The following is an 11276-nucleotide window of genomic DNA, read 5'->3' on the forward strand; positions in this document are numbered from 1 at the left end:
TAGGAACACCCTGTATATGGACTCGATTTACAGGGTGTTCAACCTGAAAGTCCCCATATTAAAAAAAGGGTAAAGCTATGGTCGAAAAAAGCGATTTTTTAACGAATCCAGAAAAACGATTATATTTGGATACAGCGACCTTGAAAACCCCCGAATTCGTTAAAAGTTGGCTTGCAACTCGCAGGTTGTTCCATTTTACAGGCGAGTGTTATTTATCTGAGAGAGTTGGTTATTTTGGCGCAACTTAATTACCAATGCTCTTTGAGTGGGAGAAATCACTAATCCAGGTCAACATCTGGGTGGTTGTCAACTGCCTGTCTTGAAGAGCTGCATCAGCTCTGTAATTGTGTGGTCCAATTCTGAAATAAATAAGAAGGTGAACTTAATACAGCCGCTTGTGTAACTGACTGACTGACTGACTGACTGACTGACTGACTCACTCACTCACTCACTCACTCACTCACTCACTCACTCACTCACTCACTCACTCACTCACTCACTCACTCACTCACTCACTCACTCACTCACTCACTCACTCACTCACTCACTCACTCACTCACTCACTCACTCACTCACTCACTCACTCACTCACTCACTCACTCACTCACTCACTCACTCACTCACTCACTCACTCACTCACTCACTCACTCACTCACTCACTCACTCACTCACTCACTCACTCACTCACTCACTCACTCACTCACTCACTCACTCACTCACTCACTCACTCACTCACTCACTCACTCACTCACTCACTCACTCACTCACTCACTCACTCACTCACTCACTCACTCACTCACTCACTCACTCACTCACTCACTCACTCACTCACTCACTCACTCACTCACTCACTCACTCACTCACTCACTCACTCACTCACTCACTCACTCACTCACTCACTCACTCACTCACTCACTCACTCACTCACTCACTCACTCACTCACTCACTCACTCACTCACTCACTCACTCACTCACTCACTCACTCACTCACTCACTCACTCACTCACTCACTCACTCACTCACTCACTCACTCACTCACTCACTCACTCACTCACTCACTCACTCACTCACTCACTCACTCACTCACTCACTCACTCACTCACTCACTCACTCACTCACTCACTCACTCACTCACTCACTCACTCACTCACTCACTCACTCACTCACTCACTCACTCACTCACTCACTCACTCACTCACTCACTCACTCACTCACTCACTCACTCACTCACTCACTCACTCACTCACTCACTCACTCACTCACTCACTCACTCACTCACTCACTCACTCACTCACTCACTCACTCACTCACTCACTCACTCACTCACTCACTCACTCACTCACTCACTCACTCACTCACTCACTCACTCACTCACTCACTCACTCACTCACTCACTCACTCACTCACTCACTCACTCACTCACTCACTCACTCACTCACTCACTCACTCACTCACTCACTCACTCACTCACTCACTCACTCACTCACTCACTCACTCACTCACTCACTCACTCACTCACTCACTCACTCACTCACTCACTCACTCACTCACTCACTCACTCACTCACTCACTCACTCACTCACTCACTCACTCACTCACTCACTCACTCACTCACTCACTCACTCACTCACTCACTCACTCACTCACTCACTCACTCACTCACTCACTCACTCACTCACTCACTCACTCACTCACTCACTCACTCACTCACTCACTCACTCACTCACTCACTCACTCACTCACTCACTCACTCACTCACTCACTCACTCACTCACTCACTCACTCACTCACTCACTCACTCACTCACTCACTCACTCACTCACTCACTCACTCACTCACTCACTCACTCACTCACTCACTCACTCACTCACTCACTCACTCACTCACTCACTCACTCACTCACTCACTCACTCACTCACTCACTCACTCACTCACTCACTCACTCACTCACTCACTCACTCACTCACTCACTCACTCACTCACTCACTCACTCACTCACTCACTCACTCACTCACTCACTCACTCACTCACTCACTCACTCACTCACTCACTCACTCACTCACTCACTCACTCACTCACTCACTCACTCACTCACTCACTCACTCACTCACTCACTCACTCACTCACTCACTCACTCACTCACTCACTCACTCACTCACTCACTCACTCACTCACTCACTCACTCACTCACTCACTCACTCACTCACTCACTCACTCACTCACTCACTCACTCACTCACTCACTCACTCACTCACTCACTCACTCACTCACTCACTCACTCACTCACTCACTCACTCACTCACTCACTCACTCACTCACTCACTCACTCACTCACTCACTCACTCACTCACTCACTCACTCACTCACTCACTCACTCACTCACTCACTCACTCACTCACTCACTCACTCACTCACTCACTCACTCACTCACTCACTCACTCACTCACTCACTCACTCACTCACTCACTCACTCACTCACTCACTCACTCACTCACTCACTCACTCACTCACTCACTCACTCACTCACTCACTCACTCACTCACTCACTCACTCACTCACTCACTCACTCACTCACTCACTCACTCACTCACTCACTCACTCACTCACTCACTCACTCACTCACTCACTCACTCACTCACTCACTCACTCACTCACTCACTCACTCACTCACTCACTCACTCACTCACTCACTCACTCACTCACTCACTCACTCACTCACTCACTCACTCACTCACTCACTCACTCACTCACTCACTCACTCACTCACTCACTCACTCACTCACTCACTCACTCACTCACTCACTCACTCACTCACTCACTCACTCACTCACTCACTCACTCACTCACTCACTCACTCACTCACTCACTCACTCACTCACTCACTCACTCACTCACTCACTCACTCACTCACTCACTCACTCACTCACTCACTCACTCACTCACTCACTCACTCACTCACTCACTCACTCACTCACTCACTCACTCACTCACTCACTCACTCACTCACTCACTCACTCACTCACTCACTCACTCACTCACTCACTCACTCACTCACTCACTCACTCACTCACTCACTCACTCACTCACTCACTCACTCACTCACTCACTCACTCACTCACTCACTCACTCACTCACTCACTCACTCACTCACTCACTCACTCACTCACTCACTCACTCACTCACTCACTCACTCACTCACTCACTCACTCACTCACTCACTCACTCACTCACTCACTCACTCACTCACTCACTCACTCACTCACTCACTCACTCACTCACTCACTCACTCACTCACTCACTCACTCACTCACTCACTCACTCACTCACTCACTCACTCACTCACTCACTCACTCACTCACTCACTCACTCACTCACTCACTCACTCACTCACTCACTCACTCACTCACTCACTCACTCACTCACTCACTCACTCACTCACTCACTCACTCACTCACTCACTCACTCACTCACTCACTCACTCACTCACTCACTCACTCACTCACTCACTCACTCACTCACTCACTCACTCACTCACTCACTCACTCACTCACTCACTCACTCACTCACTCACTCACTCACTCACTCACTCACTCACTCACTCACTCACTCACTCACTCACTCACTCACTCACTCACTCACTCACTCACTCACTCACTCACTCACTCACTCACTCACTCACTCACTCACTCACTCACTCACTCACTCACTCACTCACTCACTCACTCACTCACTCACTCACTCACTCACTCACTCACTCACTCACTCACTCACTCACTCACTCACTCACTCACTCACTCACTCACTCACTCACTCACTCACTCACTCACTCACTCACTCACTCACTCACTCACTCACTCACTCACTCACTCACTCACTCACTCACTCACTCACTCACTCACTCACTCACTCACTCACTCACTCACTCACTCACTCACTCACTCACTCACTCACTCACTCACTCACTCACTCACTCACTCACTCACTCACTCACTCACTCACTCACTCACTCACTCACTCACTCACTCACTCACTCACTCACTCACTCACTCACTCACTCACTCACTCACTCACTCACTCACTCACTCACTCACTCACTCACTCACTCACTCACTCACTCACTCACTCACTCACTCACTCACTCACTCACTCACTCACTCACTCACTCACTCACTCACTCACTCACTCACTCACTCACTCACTCACTCACTCACTCACTCACTCACTCACTCACTCACTCACTCACTCACTCACTCACTCACTCACTCACTCACTCACTCACTCACTCACTCACTCACTCACTCACTCACTCACTCACTCACTCACTCACTCACTCACTCACTCACTCACTCACTCACTCACTCACTCACTCACTCACTCACTCACTCACTCACTCACTCACTCACTCACTCACTCACTCACTCACTCACTCACTCACTCACTCACTCACTCACTCACTCACTCACTCACTCACTCACTCACTCACTCACTCACTCACTCACTCACTCACTCACTCACTCACTCACTCACTCACTCACTCACTCACTCACTCACTCACTCACTCACTCACTCACTCACTCACTCACTCACTCACTCACTCACTCACTCACTCACTCACTCACTCACTCACTCACTCACTCACTCACTCACTCACTCACTCACTCACTCACTCACTCACTCACTCACTCACTCACTCACTCACTCACTCACTCACTCACTCACTCACTCACTCACTCACTCACTCACTCACTCACTCACTCACTCACTCACTCACTCACTCACTCACTCACTCACTCACTCACTCACTCACTCACTCACTCACTCACTCACTCACTCACTCACTCACTCACTCACTCACTCACTCACTCACTCACTCACTCACTCACTCACTCACTCACTCACTCACTCACTCACTCACTCACTCACTCACTCACTCACTCACTCACTCACTCACTCACTCACTCACTCACTCACTCACTCACTCACTCACTCACTCACTCACTCACTCACTCACTCACTCACTCACTCACTCACTCACTCACTCACTCACTCACTCACTCACTCACTCACTCACTCACTCACTCACTCACTCACTCACTCACTCACTCACTCACTCACTCACTCACTCACTCACTCACTCACTCACTCACTCACTCACTCACTCACTCACTCACTCACTCACTCACTCACTCACTCACTCACTCACTCACTCACTCACTCACTCACTCACTCACTCACTCACTCACTCACTCACTCACTCACTCACTCACTCACTCACTCACTCACTCACTCACTCACTCACTCACTCACTCACTCACTCACTCACTCACTCACTCACTCACTCACTCACTCACTCACTCACTCACTCACTCACTCACTCACTCACTCACTCACTCACTCACTCACTCACTCACTCACTCACTCACTCACTCACTCACTCACTCACTCACTCACTCACTCACTCACTCACTCACTCACTCACTCACTCACTCACTCACTCACTCACTCACTCACTCACTCACTCACTCACTCACTCACTCACTCACTCACTCACTCACTCACTCACTCACTCACTCACTCACTCACTCACTCACTCACTCACTCACTCACTCACTCACTCACTCACTCACTCACTCACTCACTCACTCACTCACTCACTCACTCACTCACTCACTCACTCACTCACTCACTCACTCACTCACTCACTCACTCACTCACTCACTCACTCACTCACTCACTCACTCACTCACTCACTCACTCACTCACTCACTCACTCACTCACTCACTCACTCACTCACTCACTCACTCACTCACTCACTCACTCACTCACTCACTCACTCACTCACTCACTCACTCACTCACTCACTCACTCACTCACTCACTCACTCACTCACTCACTCACTCACTCACTCACTCACTCACTCACTCACTCACTCACTCACTCACTCACTCACTCACTCACTCACTCACTCACTCACTCACTCACTCACTCACTCACTCACTCACTCACTCACTCACTCACTCACTCACTCACTCACTCACTCACTCACTCACTCACTCACTCACTCACTCACTCACTCACTCACTCACTCACTCACTCACTCACTCACTCACTCACTCACTCACTCACTCACTCACTCACTCACTCACTCACTCACTCACTCACTCACTCACTCACTCACTCACTCACTCACTCACTCACTCACTCACTCACTCACTCACTCACTCACTCACTCACTCACTCACTCACTCACTCACTCACTCACTCACTCACTCACTCACTCACTCACTCACTCACTCACTCACTCACTCACTCACTCACTCACTCACTCACTCACTCACTCACTCACTCACTCACTCACTCACTCACTCACTCACTCACTCACTCACTCACTCACTCACTCACTCACTCACTCACTCACTCACTCACTCACTCACTCACTCACTCACTCACTCACTCACTCACTCACTCACTCACTCACTCACTCACTCACTCACTCACTCACTCACTCACTCACTCACTCACTCACTCACTCACTCACTCACTCACTCACTCACTCACTCACTCACTCACTCACTCACTCACTCACTCACTCACTCACTCACTCACTCACTCACTCACTCACTCACTCACTCACTCACTCACTCACTCACTCACTCACTCACTCACTCACTCACTCACTCACTCACTCACTCACTCACTCACTCACTCACTCACTCACTCACTCACTCACTCACTCACTCACTCACTCACTCACTCACTCACTCACTCACTCACTCACTCACTCACTCACTCACTCACTCACTCACTCACTCACTCACTCACTCACTCACTCACTCACTCACTCACTCACTCACTCACTCACTCACTCACTCACTCACTCACTCACTCACTCACTCACTCACTCACTCACTCACTCACTCACTCACTCACTCACTCACTCACTCACTCACTCACTCACTCACTCACTCACTCACTCACTCACTCACTCACTCACTCACTCACTCACTCACTCACTCACTCACTCACTCACTCACTCACTCACTCACTCACTCACTCACTCACTCACTCACTCACTCACTCACTCACTCACTCACTCACTCACTCACTCACTCACTCACTCACTCACTCACTCACTCACTCACTCACTCACTCACTCACTCACTCACTCACTCACTCACTCACTCACTCACTCACTCACTCACTCACTCACTCACTCACTCACTCACTCACTCACTCACTCACTCACTCACTCACTCACTCACTCACTCACTCACTCACTCACTCACTCACTCACTCACTCACTCACTCACTCACTCACTCACTCACTCACTCACTCACTCACTCACTCACTCACTCACTCACTCACTCACTCACTCACTCACTCACTCACTCACTCACTCACTCACTCACTCACTCACTCACTCACTCACTCACTCACTCACTCACTCACTCACTCACTCACTCACTCACTCACTCACTCACTCACTCACTCACTCACTCACTCACTCACTCACTCACTCACTCACTCACTCACTCACTCACTCACTCACTCACTCACTCACTCACTCACTCACTCACTCACTCACTCACTCACTCACTCACTCACTCACTCACTCACTCACTCACTCACTCACTCACTCACTCACTCACTCACTCACTCACTCACTCACTCACTCACTCACTCACTCACTCACTCACTCACTCACTCACTCACTCACTCACTCACTCACTCACTCACTCACTCACTCACTCACTCACTCACTCACTCACTCACTCACTCACTCACTCACTCACTCACTCACTCACTCACTCACTCACTCACTCACTCACTCACTCACTCACTCACTCACTCACTCACTCACTCACTCACTCACTCACTCACTCACTCACTCACTCACTCACTCACTCACTCACTCACTCACTCACTCACTCACTCACTCACTCACTCACTCACTCACTCACTCACTCACTCACTCACTCACTCACTCACTCACTCACTCACTCACTCACTCACTCACTCACTCACTCACTCACTCACTCACTCACTCACTCACTCACTCACTCACTCACTCACTCACTCACTCACTCACTCACTCACTCACTCACTCACTCACTCACTCACTCACTCACTCACTCACTCACTCACTCACTCACTCACTCACTCACTCACTCACTCACTCACTCACTCACTCACTCACTCACTCACTCACTCACTCACTCACTCACTCACTCACTCACTCACTCACTCACTCACTCACTCACTCACTCACTCACTCACTCACTCACTCACTCACTCACTCACTCACTCACTCACTCACTCACTCACTCACTCACTCACTCACTCACTCACTCACTCACTCACTCACTCACTCACTCACTCACTCACTCACTCACTCACTCACTCACTCACTCACTCACTCACTCACTCACTCACTCACTCACTCACTCACTCACTCACTCACTCACTCACTCACTCACTCACTCACTCACTCACTCACTCACTCACTCACTCACTCACTCACTCACTCACTCACTCACTCACTCACTCACTCACTCACTCACTCACTCACTCACTCACTCACTCACTCACTCACTCACTCACTCACTCACTCACTCACTCACTCACTCACTCACTCACTCACTCACTCACTCACTCACTCACTCACTCACTCACTCACTCACTCACTCACTCACTCACTCACTCACTCACTCACTCACTCACTCACTCACTCACTCACTCACTCACTCACTCACTCACTCACTCACTCACTCACTCACTCACTCACTCACTCACTCACTCACTCACTCACTCACTCACTCACTCACTCACTCACTCACTCACTCACTCACTCACTCACTCACTCACTCACTCACTCACTCACTCACTCACTCACTCACTCACTCACTCACTCACTCACTCACTCACTCACTCACTCACTCACTCACTCACTCACTCACTCACTCACTCACTCACTCACTCACTCACTCACTCACTCACTCACTCACTCACTCACTCACTCACTCACTCACTCACTCACTCACTCACTCACTCACTCACTCACTCACTCACTCACTCACTCACTCACTCACTCACTCACTCACTCACTCACTCACTCACTCACTCACTCACTCACTCACTCACTCACTCACTCACTCACTCACTCACTCACTCACTCACTCACTCACTCACTCACTCACTCACTCACTCACTCACTCACTCACTCACTCACTCACTCACTCACTCACTCACTCACTCACTCACTCACTCACTCACTCACTCACTCACTCACTCACTCACTCACTCACTCACTCACTCACTCACTCACTCACTCACTCACTCACTCACTCACTCACTCACTCACTCACTCACTCACTCACTCACTCACTCACTCACTCACTCACTCACTCACTCACTCACTCACTCACTCACTCACTCACTCACTCACTCACTCACTCACTCACTCACTCACTCACTCACTCACTCACTCACTCACTCACTCACTCACTCACTCACTCACTCACTCACTCACTCACTCACTCACTCACTCACTCACTCACTCACTCACTCACTCACTCACTCACTCACTCACTCACTCACTCACTCACTCACTCACTCACTCACTCACTCACTCACTCACTCACTCACTCACTCACTCACTCACTCACTCACTCACTCACTCACTCACTCACTCACTCACTCACTCACTCACTCACTCACTCACTCACTCACTCACTCACTCACTCACTCACTCACTCACTCACTCACTCACTCACTCACTCACTCACTCACTCACTCACTCACTCACTCACTCACTCACTCACTCACTCACTCACTCACTCACTCACTCACTCACTCACTCACTCACTCACTCACTCACTCACTCACTCACTCACTCACTCACTCACTCACTCACTCACTCACTCACTCACTCACTCACTCACTCACTCACTCACTCACTCACTCACTCACTCACTCACTCACTCACTCACTCACTCACTCACTCACTCACTCACTCACTCACTCACTCACTCACTCACTGATAGAGGGTAATGCCAGAGCTCTTTATTCCCTCTAGCTAGCATACCTCCTCCTTATAATTTTCATTTATTACGTGTAGGTACTTAATATTAATACTTACATTGTTCAGGATGCTGATCTTCAAAATTTTTCAGATAAAGCACGTTCTCTTCTTGTCCAAAATTGTTCATGTATGATTGTATTGTGTGCCTATGCCTTGCCTTGCCTCTTGCCTCGACCTTGAATTTTTCCACACCACGAAAAAATGTTTTTCCAGACAAAGCCCAAAAAAAATCCCTCAGAATCCCTGCATTTTCTTCGAAAATCCCTGATAAATCCCTTATTTCCTCCACTACAAAAATGCAATACTTTCTCATTACTACTCTGTATAGCTCCACTATACAGTTAGAACCTCGAACATTTCAACCGCCATTATATCGACTCTCTATTATTTCAACTCCAATAAAAAATCGGGGGTTTTCCTTATCTTTCATGGAAATCCTACTTTATCAGAGGAAGAGATCATTGAAACATTGAAAGTGTTCAAATAATGAGACTAATGACGAGGAAAACAATATCAAAGACGTGTTTTTTGTTTGTTTCTTGGTTTGTTTTTAATAGCTAGATTTCAGAGGGAATGGCTGTTGCCAGTAGGCACTCTATCCCACGATCTTTTTAATTTCATTTCAAAATGAAAGGGATTTTCTTCCATCTTCTGTTCTCTTATACCACAAAATTTGGTGCCATTTTCATTGTTTTATACGAAATTTCCAATATTTAACCTTTTACACAGAGCCTCGACAAGCTCAACTACCCTCGGTCCCAATTAGTTGAAATAATCGAGGTTCTACTGTACATTAGGAATAGAAAGTAGAAATTAGGTAATGTTTCAAATATTCAAAATTATCAAAAATCCCCCAATCCATTTTTATCCCAGACAGACCAGAAGGATCCCTTAAGAGGGATAAGAGTCCCTTAATTAACTGCGCAATACGCGAAAAACATGGGTTTCATGTTTATATACACATACAATTATGTATCAAAGTACAGGGTGGGACAAAGAACTAACGAAACTATCCATTTCGAACAGGCCGCCATAACGCCCAAACCCCAGAATGATGGTGGACAGGTAAGATGTAGATTTATAGATAGCCATGCAAGAGATGTTTTATGCCGGCTGAAAAAATACTTCTCAAATGCCTTTAATTTCTTCTTGAGGGAAAAAAAAGTCCTTCCTGCTGAAGCATTATTTATCG

At 48.1% G+C, this 11276-nt stretch overlaps 1 long non-coding RNA gene across 1 annotated transcript; it reads right to left on the minus strand.

Annotated features, from left to right (window-relative positions):
* Positions 1–165: 165 nt before the first annotated feature.
* On the minus strand, positions 166–10446 carry LOC113473040. Its single transcript, XR_003395128.1, has 2 exons — positions 10142–10446; positions 166–359 (listed from the first exon to the last, which is right to left on the minus strand). It is a non-coding gene; the product is annotated as an uncharacterized LOC113473040 (long non-coding RNA).
* Positions 10447–11276: the final 830 nt, after the last annotated feature.

Source organism: Diaphorina citri, unplaced genomic scaffold, assembly GCF_000475195.1.
Source record: "Diaphorina citri unplaced genomic scaffold, Diaci psyllid genome assembly version 1.1 scaffold13228, whole genome shotgun sequence".
Lineage (NCBI taxonomy): Eukaryota > Metazoa > Arthropoda > Insecta > Hemiptera > Psyllidae > Diaphorina > Diaphorina citri.